The sequence below is a fragment of the Adiantum capillus-veneris genome, chromosome 14 (assembly GCF_014529385.1).
Source record: "Adiantum capillus-veneris isolate H3 chromosome 14, ASM1452938v2, whole genome shotgun sequence".
Classification (NCBI taxonomy): Eukaryota; Viridiplantae; Streptophyta; class Polypodiopsida; order Polypodiales; family Pteridaceae; genus Adiantum; species Adiantum capillus-veneris.
The window spans coordinates 110,880,877-110,893,862 of record NC_140944.1 but is presented as its reverse complement, the minus strand read 5'-3'; positions in this window follow the sequence as shown (position 1 = coordinate 110,893,862).

The window sequence follows — 12,986 nt, the reverse complement described above, 5'->3', positions numbered from 1 at the left end:
ATCTATTATTTAGGGAATCTAGCAAGGTATATGTATAGCTTGAAAATGTTTGTATACGTACTTATAATAAACATTTCACACATTATTCTTCTACTCTTTTTATAGATGGATCACATCTAAGGATATTGATACAAGATCAATACCGCAAAAGAAAAGGAAATGCATTAAGTTCCTTTGTTTGGCAGAGAAAGAGTTACCAACATTATTTTTTGATATCCAAGTCCGTGTACTCATTCATCTCGTGGATGAGATAGAGATTGTAGGTGTTGTTAGCACTCATTGGATGTTTTGGGTTGAAAGATTTACGGGAGTTCTAAAAGGCTTGTTTACCAAAGAGCATGACCAAAGGGTTCAATGGCCAAGGGATGGGCGCATGGAGAGTGCATGTATTACCTTTGAGATTACCTTGAGCATGTTGAGATAGTTTCTCCTCGGAGATGGACAATGGAAGAGTCTCCTACATTTTCAGATGAGATATTATGTGGCAAAGGCATTCCTCACGAAGAAGGCAAAGGGCTAGAAAATCTACAAAGAGTATACCTCCGTCCATTCTTTCATGGTTATCTAAACATATTAGAGATGGAATTATGGAGGGAGAAGACATCAATGATGAGTAGAGAGAGATTGGATTTGGCTGTGATAGAGAAATATTAAGTCTTATATGAATGAATATTTACAAAGTTGTTTGAATTTTTCTATCAATGTATATTACAAAGTTGTTTGAATTTTTCTATCAATGTATATTACAAAGTTGTTTGAATTTTTAATATTCTTACTTGGAATTTATGTATGCGGCTCTCTACTTTTAGGTATCCACATATAACAACATGTGGGCCTACGGCAAACACCTTCAAGTCAACAGAATTGATCAGCAGCGCATTACTCAAGACTCTTGCATTGTTTTATATTTTAGGTAGCAATCACGTGCATAGGCAAGAGATACAAACCCTATCGCGATGAGGAGCTTGGCTATGTGGGAACCATAGTTGGTATTTATGAACTCAACTTCCATGTTTGCAAGCAGGTAATAAGATTTTATAGATATAAATAAATATGGATGCTATTAACTTCAAAGTTTCTTCCAAATCATTCTAAATATCTTATGTTAAAATAGTTTTATTGGAGACTGATTAGTTCTGTGCTGAGTATAAAGGGGCTAGAGCCACAATAAGACAAGAGCCTTCTAGTTTTTGGGATATTGAATCTTCAAAACCATTATGGACAACACAAGAACTATATATTTTGTCGGCACATTGTGGGTAGGCCTTTTCTACAGCTCTCTAGATTCTCTTAGTCCATGGAGATAGGTCGTGCCTGTCAATCCTTGAGAACGTCATATATTTGACACCGCCAACTCAGATGCAATTTCGAATGATGTAACGTGAGATAATGACACAATTTCTATGCATTCTTATCTCCTAAAAACATTAGCACATGATGACCACTTTAACAAAGAAGAGAGTGACACTGATGCAATGGATGATGAAACAAAAGATCTAGCCTTAGAGTTAGACATTGAGCCTTCATGCAAGCCTAATCCATCCTCGATTTTTTTGCCAAAAACTCTATCTGTTGAGGAAAACTCAATAATTGAAGATCTTCTCAAAGCAATGAAGGACAATGAAGAGATTGAATTGATCATTGATCTCTTCCTAAGTTTGATTGAACCCTAAAAAATAGAGTACCACAAAAGAGAACGAGCACTCTAATCCATTCTGAAGAATGAGTATATGAACCCTAAACTGGTAAGAACAAACTCCCCTAATTTCTTTTCAATCGAATAGAATTTGGTACTACTTATTTTTATTTATTTTATTTTTATGTGGGTTCGTTGGTATGGCACATTGGCTCTTGCGATAGAGGCTAGCCCATTGGTTGAAGGCCCTCAGGCTCAGGGATGAGCCCATGTTGGCTCTATGATTGGGAGGTGATATGTGCCCATTATGTAACTAGGACTTTGTACACTTGTAGTGGTGTGGGCTCATTGACATGGGACACCAGCGTTTGTGGTAGAGGCTAACCCAGCTGCAGGACCTTAGGCTGGGGGGTGAGTCCATGTTGTCTCTATGGTTGGAAGGTGAGCCTCCCATTACGTGTCTAGGAGTCAACACACCCATAATAGTGTGGGCTCATTGGTATGGGACACCGTCTCTTGCGGTAGAGGCTAACCCACTAGCTGTAGGTCCCCAGGCTTGGGAGTGAGCCCATAGTGGCTCTATGGTTGGAAGGTGCACCTGATCGGAGCTAGGTCCTTAAACACTTCCATTGCACTTAACATTGGTATCAAATCTCTGTGCGTGCTTCGATTTCTTGAATGTATCCTCGTACAAAATACTTTTCAAGAGCCCATGGAATTGGAGCTAATCTCTTGAGACAACTAATTCCAGTGTTGAAGGATTTCAGCTACTAATGTGGGAAGATTTCAGACAGCAGATTGGACAGAAATCAGAGACTAGACTGAAATGTGGATACTGAAATAAGAATCAGACTTATAGATTGGAATAAGGTTCAAATTCAGATTCATATTCAGAAGACTGGACGAGAAGTAACTATCACTGGAATATATGCCATGATTGAGATGCAGATCAGGATTACAGCGAATATGATTACAGAGAGAAAGTACAGCCGACAATACTGCCACTGATGCTCAAGTACAATTATAGCCCAAAGCGCTAATACAAGTGATAACAATTGCCAACCCGATAATAATTTAATGGGCCCTATTTATACACTTTGGGTTTACTGTAGTAATTACTAAGTAATTCGTTGCCCATCTTCTAAGACACGTTCCCACATGGTGATTATCTAGCCATCTACATCCTTCTCTTCTTTCTTGAATTTTGGCAAGATTCCAAAATTTCTGAAAAATTCCCCTGTCTGATTCTGATGTGAGACTGAAAAATCCATCGTCTGGTTTTGGTGTGGAACTGAAAAATCCATTGTCTGGTTCTGATGTTGGGATGCAGGAGTTCAAGAAGGACCAAGGATTGCGGGAGGCAGCGGAAAAGGCCAAGCTCGGAAGCTCCCAGTGCTTCATTCCTTTGACTTTTGATGATCGTAATTTCAGACTCACGCTAACTTTTTGTTCAACAACTCCTAAGTCCTTTCTGCTTGAGCTTCCAGTACCCTGTGTTGTATGTTCTGCATTTCCTGGGCTTTCTCGAGTGTTTCAATCTGATGTTGTGCTTCTGCCAAGTCAGTTTTAAGCTTTTTGACTTCGTCTTCTGATCCAGCAGCCTCCACCAATTGTCCCATACAACTGACAGGTATTCCAAGAAGACTGTATCAGTACTGAACATCTATCTTTGACCGTGGTTGGATCAGAATCAACAGGTTCATATATTGCCACTGGAGCCACGTAGGGTAAATTTGCATAATCAGTTTTGCTGAGCAAAAGATGCCCTCTCAATTTCTGAAGTTGCATTTGCTACAACTTATCCTTTTTAACCAGTTGCAGAGGGTTTCCAGTAATGGCAGGAACTCCTCCAGACAAAGTTGAGAACGCTGGACCTTTCCCTTTGTCCAGTTGACTCTTGCCTTTGTCCCCTGACTGGTCTGGTATCTTCTCCACAGTGACTAGCTTGACATGATCTTTCCCAGAGCCAGTAGCAGTTGTATGTTTGACAACTGACTAATCAGGCACAGTCTTTTGAGCAGATTGCTGCTCAGTTTTACTTATCTCAGCTTTCTCAGTGCTTACTGCCTTAACCTGGCTTTCTATTTGCTTCAAGAACTCACTGCTTTTTGTCAGTGTAATTCTTGGCTTCTTTGAACTGTCAGCTTCTTCTGTAGTGGCTTTCCTTTTCAGGTCATTGGAAATCGTTTGATTGTCTGTTTCCTCGTCGTCTGAGGACAGTTCAATCTTCTTTGGTTCAAAAATGAGCTGCTCACTCCAAGCCTGATTTACCTGTTCATTAACATCTGCAGCAGTAGCCCAATACAGGAATTGCCAGACATACCATGCCTTGAAAACAGTTTGAGATTTCAGCTTGGCAGTCTGTTGGAGTACATTATGCGAGAGTATTTGGCAAAGGTTAATATGGACTTGTGGATCCAGTATCTTGGCCAACAGCATAGCAAACAATTTTTCTGACACATACGTTGGGTTATTCATAAGGCTGACTGCTTTGGCTACAAACCTGTAAGCAGCGGAGGCTTCCAGTCCTGCTACTAGAACTCCTTTAGCACTTGCCTTGCGCTTCTTTCTAGCCACTTCATCCTCCTTCACAGCGATACTTATTTGTTGCGCAGTTGCCACAGATGGTTTGGGCTCATTAGGCATCCGAAATGCAAATGCAATGGCTTCTGGTGTCACTGACACCTTCCTACTATTTATCATAGCACTGCTAGTTTCAGCATCAAAGGAATCAAGAACTTGCTTGATGATATCTGCATCAAAAGCAATCCTTGTAGCTTGCAACACAACTCACAAATCCCAGAGTTGTAGCGGAGTCATTGCGTGATCAGTAAAAACATATCGTTGGATTTTACTGTATGGAAGAACGGGAAGGCTTGCCTTTGCCTAAGCAACTATAGCCTGGGTTTCCTCAAGAGTTTCCTGCATCTTCTCTGAGCGTTTCCTTCTACCCATACACTGTGAGGTCGATGACGATGAAACAGGCGAAGGAGAAGATGACTTACTTGTGTCGAAGCCGTTTCCTGGTGTCGCTGGTAAGACTGTCTGAGTTGTCTTGTCAGAGGTCGAAGTTTGCGGCTGTAGTGAAGAAACCTCGGAGCTCGGCGATGGCGAATGGTTAATAGGAGGAAAGCATCGTGCAGGAGATTTATGGGAAAAAATGCTAACTCTCCTAACTGTTATACGTGTTCGCGCCATAAAAGCTCCACCACTCGCCGCTCCTAGACTTGTGTGCATCGTTGCTATCGTGGCAGACATGCATTGGACAAGACTGCGACCCATCCTTGTAATAATTACCACTGGCGTGCCATTGGACCGTTGGACACTGAAAATTTGGAAAGTGTGTCCATACTGGTATTGAACTGATTCCCAGTCTGGTGCGACCATACTGGTACTGATTCTGAGATTAGACTGATCTGGTCCTTCTGGTACTGGTTCTGAAACTGGAACTGGTTTTACATGAAAAAGTCCAAAAAATTTTGATTCCGGTATCTCTTGATCAGCAACCTCTAGTTCCTTAGTTCCTTGTTCTAACCCAGTTTCTCTGGTCTTTGAATAATAGAGCTTGATCTTTGCTCCATTATACACTCTCGGCAACATCAATCCAGATAAATCTTTCAATCTGGCTGTGCCATTGGAGAAAACCCAATCGACTGCAAAAGGTCCTACCTAGGCAATCTTCAAATTCGGCTTCTTTGGACCCAATCTAGACTGATATAGAAGCACTAAGTCTCCTTTCTGGAATTCTCAAACTTTAATTCGGCGATCATGCCAGTGCTTCCTTTGTTGTTGAAAAATTTCTTGTTCCAATATAGCCCTTTGCCTGAGTTCATCTAACTGCATCAGTTCATCCAGCCTTTTCTTAAGGTTATGGTTGAATTCTATTCCATACTTCACAGCCATTCTCAGACTGGGGATACAAACTCCATAGGAACCACAGCTTCAGTACCATACACCATTCTGAATGGTGTCATTCAAGTAGTTACCTTATAAGCTGTACTATAAGCCCATAGAGCGGTCTGAAGCTTCAAATCCCACTGGTCTGGTTTCTTTTGCACCACCTTAGTGAGAATAGTCTTTATTGTCTTGTTGCTACTTTTAGCCTATCCATTTCATCTAGGATAGTAAGGAGTAGATTTCTGATGCTTGGCTGAAAGCATATCTAATAGGATTTCCATAGTATCATTGATAAAATGTGTTCCTTGATCGGTCACAATTTCTACTGGACATCCATATCGGCAGACAATATTCTCAAACAGAAACCTTGCAGTTGACTTGGTTGTGTTGTCAGGAAGAGCCTTAGCTTCAACCCACTTGGTAACATAACAAGTAGCCATCACGATGTACTTGTTCTTCCTGGGAGTCACCTTCTTAAAAGGTCCCATAAAATCCAGTCCCCATTTCATGAATACTCCCAATGGTTGTATTGGCATTAAGGGAGTCATGTTTGCAGCTGTTGTTCGGCCCATTCTTTGGCATATGTCACAACTTTTACAAAAACTTATGACATCAGCAATCAGTGTTTTCCACCACAGACCTGCTTGCAGAATCTTCTTGTAGGTTACTTCGTTGGAAAAGTGTCCACCAGACCCACCATTATGCGCTTCTGAAATGACTTGCATTCTTCCTTCCATAGGGACACATCTTCGAAGTATACCATCCACCCCTAGTCGATAAAGTACTCCTCCGATGATGGTAAATTTCAAGCTTTTTATGATCAGAGATTTCTTCTGATTCTGTTTCCAAGATTCTGGAAAGGCACCTTGGGAAAGGAATTGATAAATATCATATCATTCAGGGTCCACTGATTCTTCTGCTTCTAGCTGAAATAAATCAGCATCCACTGGCTCATCTCTCAGAGGTGATTCTGAATATCCCTCCGTACTTCTGGAAAGAAAGTCAGCTCCACAGTGGTTTCGGCCAAGCTTATGGAAAATTCTGAATTCAAATTCCATAAGGAACATCATCCATCTTATCAGCCTGCCTTGAATAATAACTTTGTTAATCAGAAACAGAAGTGCTTGATGATCCACATAAAAATGGAATAACTTCCCCAATAAGTAATGCATGAACTTTGTAGCGCTAAGAACCATTCTGAGGGCTTCTCTTTCAGTAGTCGTATAGCCTTGTTCAGCCTGACTGAATCTGCGACTAGCAAAATAGACCGGATAGTCTAAATGCCATCTGGCTGAGCTAATATTGCCCCCATTGCCAATCCTGAAGCATCTACATGTACATGAAAAATGATATCCCAATTCGGCTGCCTAAGGACTGGTTTACTGGTAATGGCTTTTTTCAAATTCTGGAAACTCTCCTCACACTCAACGGTCCAGTTGAACTTACTGGTCTTCTTTGTAAGCTCATATCGTGGTACTGCTTGAGAAGCAAACTTGTGTACAAATCTTCTATAGAAATTCACATAACCCAAGAAAGAACTCAACTCTGAAGCAGTTCTGGGTGCTTTAGCTTGCTGGACACACTGTATTTTGTCATTGGCCATTTCTATTCCATTGTGGGAAACCACATGTCCCAGTAGCTGTCCCTTCCAAACCAGAAATACAGATTTGAATGGATTCAAACAAATCCTTTTCTCCTGACAACGTTTAAAACCATCTCTAGGAATAGAAGGTGATGTTCCTCATCTGAATAGACAGTGAATTCATCCATGAAAATGGCGAGGAATCTATGAAGAAATTCATTAAACATCTCCATCATACACCGCTGAAAAGTAGTTGGTGCATTGCACAGGCCAAAAGGCATCACCAGATACATGAATGCTCCCCACTCAGTGATGAAAGTGGTCTTGGACCTATCTTCAGGAGCAATCTGTAACTGGTTATAGCCGCTATAACCATCCATGAAGCTATACATCTCGTATCCTGCGATCTCATCAAGTAACATATCAGTAAAAGGTAAGGGAAATGGATCCTTAATGGTCTGGGCATTTAGTTTCCTATAGTCGACACAAAATCTTAATTTCACATTCTTCTTAGGAACGATGACTATGGGAAATAACCAATCACTGCTTGCTACTTCTGTAATGAACCCAGCCTTGAGAAGATTATCAATCTCCTCCTTGACCTTCTTTGCATAGTTGGGGTTCATCCGGTATCTTTGCAATCTGACTGGCCTAGCATCCGGTTTCAGTGGTATTCGGTGCTGATAGACTTCAGGATCTACTCCCTTCAAATATGTATGTTCCCAGGCAAACACATCTTTATAGTTCGGAAACATTTTCCATGCCTTTTCCTTCATTGCCGGTTTGAGGTGCTTGTTGACTTTGATCATTCTGGGATTTTCTTCTGATCCCAGGTTCCACTCCTCTACTTCCTGATCATCTAGAAGCAACCAGTTTGGTCTGCCTCCTTTTCGTTTGGTCAATTCTTCAGCGTAGTCCCAAGAAGGTCCAGTCATTTCTGAATCATTATTTTGATCCAATGGGTACTCTTCAGAACATACTGGTTCTTCCATTACACCAGTATCAGCTGGTTCCTCCATTCTTCCAGTTAGCTGAACTGTTCTTTCCCCTGCATTAACTTCAGTAAACTGATCAGGAAATTGTCTCTTCTGCTTGTCAGCTTGCTCTTTGTTCAGCAGGACTGCATTCAAATCAATTTTTGCCAAAGGAAATATGTTCATAGCTGCTAGCATCCGCTCAATTTTCTTGGCTCTGTATTTCTGACACAACTCCTTCGGCCTCGGTTCCTTTTTCCAGCTCCTGGTGTTGTTGGTCTGGATTTTGATTCTGCCACTGGCCCCTTCTATGGTCAAAGTTTGGTTTGCGTAGTCATGAACAGCATGTGCTGTTCTTAACCATGGGCGGCCTAGTAGCATTCCATATGCTCCCTGCACATCCAAGACTAGGAAACTGGTTTTGAATTTCTCCCTCCCAACTCTTATCTGCATGTTTTCAATCATACCCATCGCCTGTACAACTCGATGATCTGCCATTCTTACTTTGAATGGTGCTGGTTTCATGTTACTGATACCCATTCTTTGCTAAAGATGGGCTCCCATTATGTTGACTCCTACTCCTCCATCCAGTATGACGCTTGAGAGAGGTTCCCACTGCTTCTTGACCTTATAGTCTACCTAAATAAGTGGAACTTCATCATCTCGGACAGTCGTCAGGTCCACTGTTCTGGCCTCTGCCTCAGTCTTCCTACGTTGTCTGATAAAGTTGGCCACCTCAGGCAAGGTCTTTCTTATATCCTCCAGCTCTACAATAAGCTTCTGGATTCTATCATAAATTTTCACATGAATTTCCTCTCGCTCTTGGTCAGACTAATTGTCAGAGCTTGAAGAACTAGTGTCTTCACACTGCCATTCTTCTTTAGCAGTACTTCTACTCTTTCCATCCACTCCCATTTCATCAGCTAGTCCATGTACTACAGTCAGCATGGTCTCTGTCATGGCCGGTACTAACTGATCTTTAGCAGTCGATTGGGCTGGTATCTTCTGAATGACTCTAGCTTTGGAACTTTTTGGCTGCTCTTGCAGCTTCTTAGCTAAATCCTCTGTGATTTTAGTTGCTAGTTCCCGATGCTCTTGCCACTCATCTACCACCTTTTCTTTACCTTTGGCCTTCCAAACTTCCCTTTGTTGAGTCCACTTGTTGCTGTTAGGATTGACTGGTACTTTTGAAATGTCTGGAATTTCTTCAATGATCACTCCCTTGCTCCTGGTAACCAGCTTGACTGGGACCGTCTCTGGTGCCTTAGCCTCAGTAGCAGTCATTACTGGTGCATCTGGACATTGGGCTACAAAATGACCATATTTCCCACAGGTATAGCAATTCATGCTCCTGGTCTGGAAGTTGCCTCTTGCTCTTCCTCTACCCATTCTTGGTTGGTATCTGCCACGTCCTTGACCGGTACCACTGGTACCTGGTCTTTCCTCTTGACCTACTTTGATTGGTTCTGCCTTCACTGGTTCAGTGTAGGCAACCACTGATAGATCCTTTTCTTTCTTAAAATGGTGAATTCTGATGCCACAATTATTCCATAGGTGACCAAAGGCCTTGCAGTAGGTACATTGTGGACATTCAGTGGAGATGTGGTCCTTGGATTTACATCTTGAACACCAAGTCTCCATCTTTCGAACCGGCTGTCTTGTGTAGCTAATTTCTGCAATTTGCCTAGCCATTTCTTCAATCTTCTTGGTCCATGATCCCTTCTTTGATTTCTCCTTTGTTCGTTCATTGGAGCTGCTCTCGGAGATGCTGGACGTTGCACTAGAATCAGAAGCTTCTGTAGCCGAGCTACTGCTACTGGTCCTTCGCTTCTTGTGGCTCTGCTCTTTCTTAGCCTGCTGTTCCAGCTTTAATGCTCTTTGCACTAGATCATTGAATTTCTTTGTAGAGGCCTGTACTTCTTGTTCCCTAAGCTTCTTGCTTGTGAACCCATTCAGAAACCATGCCCTCAATCTCTTCTCCGACAGCGGTTCTTGCAACCGCCTGGGCAGTTCTTTTATCTTTTCTACATAGCTGCGGACTGACAAATTCCTCTGCTTGATCTGATCCAATTCACAGAGAATATCCTCATCCCCTTGATTGTCAGAATATTCCAACACGAAGGCCTTAAGTAATTTTTTATATGATCTCAGCTGGCATGCAGGGTAATGGTAATACCATTTCCTCGCTACCTCCTTCAAGGTTTGTGGAAAATATTCCCCCCAATCATCTTCATCAATGTTTTTTAGTTCAGCAAGCTTGTATGTGAACATCTGGATCATCCTTTTTCCCTCCTTTGAATACGGGAAAGGAAATCTTCAGGGAAGCTGTGTAATCATTTCGATTACTGCTGTTCCCACCACTTCTCTTCTTGGCTTCAGAATGACGCTTGGGAGCCTTCTTGCAATTGTCGTGTCAGCATCCCAATTAATCTCTGTCTCTATCTCAGTATCAGCATCTTCTCTGTTTTGTCTGTTAGAAGTACGATGACTTCCCTTTTGCCCTTGATATGCTCATCTCTCTGGCGAGACTAAGAACTCTTGGAACTCTTTGCCTTTTGTGTTTCCCGTTCTGCCCGTCGACGTCGAGAATGACTAGAGTGTTGTGAGTCATGCGCCTCATCAGCCTGACTATGCTCCTCCTGAGCCTCCGTGTCAGTCATTTTCTCTTGCTTGGGGTCAGACTCTCTTCCTGACTCCTCAGTAATGGGGTCCACACGAATGGTAGATTTCCGGCCACGATTGGATTTTGGTGCCATTGGTGAAAACTTCAACTGGGAGAAGAGTCATTCAGTCAACGAGCTTCAGCTCGAGCCACCGTGATCGCTAAAATGGAATTGGAGCTGATCTATTGAGACAGCTAATTCCAGTGTTGAAGGATTTCAGCTACTAATGTGGGAAGATTTCAGACAGCAGACTGGACAGAAATCAGAGACTAGACTAAAATGTGGATACTGAAATAAGAATCAGACTTATAGACTGGAATAAGGTTTAGATTCAGAAGACTGGACGAGAAGTAACTATCACTGGAATATATGCCATGATTGAGATGCAGATCAGGATTACAGCGAATATGATTACAGAGAGAAAGTACAGCCGACAATACTGCCACTGATGCTCAAGTACAATTATAGCCCAAAGCGCTAATACAAGTGATAAAAATTGCCAACCCGATAATAATGTAATGGGCCCTATTTATACACTTCGGGTTTACTGTAGTAACTACTAAGTAATTCGTTGCCCATCTTCTAAGAACACGTTCCCACATGGTGATTATCCAGCCGTCTACAGCCTAACTTAAGTGTGCACAAAAATCCATGCCTCTGAATCTTAATGAGTGATGAGATGTGAAATGAGAGAAAACACATAGGAAATTATTTCAAAATAGAAAAAGAATACCATAATGTATCTAAAACCTCCAAAAATCTTAGGATAGCACTTTAGAGGCTGAAATCTGACGTCTCTAGCTTAAGATATAGCCTTTTTAAGCCTAGGGCTTCCTCAGGTAAAAACCAAGTGAATAGAGGACCAAGAGACCCCTCATGGGCCTCTATTCTCTTGGTTATGACTCCAGCATTCCAACATTTTCATCTTCTAGATCATGAAGAGTATACCTCTGCTAACCATCTCGCCATCTTGAGCTTGGTTCCTTATTGATCAATAAGCCATTATTAGAAGAAAAATATTTCTTTTCCCTTTCTCCTACGCCTTTCCCTTCCTTGCATTTTGATGCATGTCCCCCTCCCCTTTTCTTTCTCTTAAGCCCCCTCTCCCTGCGTATTGGCCTCCTCTTTTCCCTCTTGCCTTGAGTGGTTGGCTCATGACTGTAGTGCCATTGGTGATTGTATGAGATGAGAGAGAGATAATATGCTTGGATTCTCCTCTCCATTTCCTTTTTAAAATTTGTAAGACATAATTTTTGAGAGCTCAACTGAAGTGTGCCATAGATGCATCCAAAACGTACCAAAAAACTTAGTATAGCACTTTAAAACGTTGAAATATGATGCCTCTAACTCAAGATTTAGCCTTTTTAAGCATAGGGCCTCATGAGATTATAACCAAGCTAATAGAGGCCCAAGAGAACCCTCAAGGGCCTCTCTTCGCTTGGTTCCAACTCCAACATTCCAACATTTAGTTATTGTATGAACATTTGTGCAGGATTAAAGAAAGTACAAGTGCTCTAGCAACAGAGCAATGGGGCCCTTGAGGGTTGGGACTCCACATCCCTGTGTCTTCTCTTTTCTCTCTCTTTCTTTCAATTCAGATCATTTCTTTCAAGTGAAGTAAGTGTCTGTAGTGTTTGTGTGGAGTACTAGTTCCAAGCTAAATCAATTATTAGTCCTAAGTAGTTAGCTTTTTTCAATTCTCAATCTTGGCATTGTATTCTTTGTACCCATAAATTGTATTATATCCACCAAGATTGTATCAATTTACTATTATAGGTGATTTTGGCCTTTTTAAGATGTTTAATACAGTTGTTCATATCTCTCTCTCTCTCTCTCTCTCTCTCTCTCTCTCTCTCTCTCTCTCTCTCTCTCTCTCTCTCTCTCTCTCTCTCTCTCTCTCTCTCTCTCTCTCTCTCTCTCTCTCTCTCTCTCTCTCTCTCTCTCTCTCTCTCGGGAAACCATAGTAATAGCGCTCTCTCTGTTTCATTGACCTCCCCCTGGGCAAGGGGCTGCCCTGCGGGGGGTCCGGCTATAGTAGCACTGTCTGCCGAGCACCTGCAAGCTTCGACACTCGTGCCACCCTGTCCAAGCCAGCGCCCTGCCTGCGTTTTTGCAGATTGACAGAGCGCCCCGCCACATGCCTTCTTCTGCAGGTCTACCTCATGACGTAGCCACTGTTTGCACAACCCCTCGTCTCTACACATCCCCTGCTCATCACCGATAGCTCTGCAAAC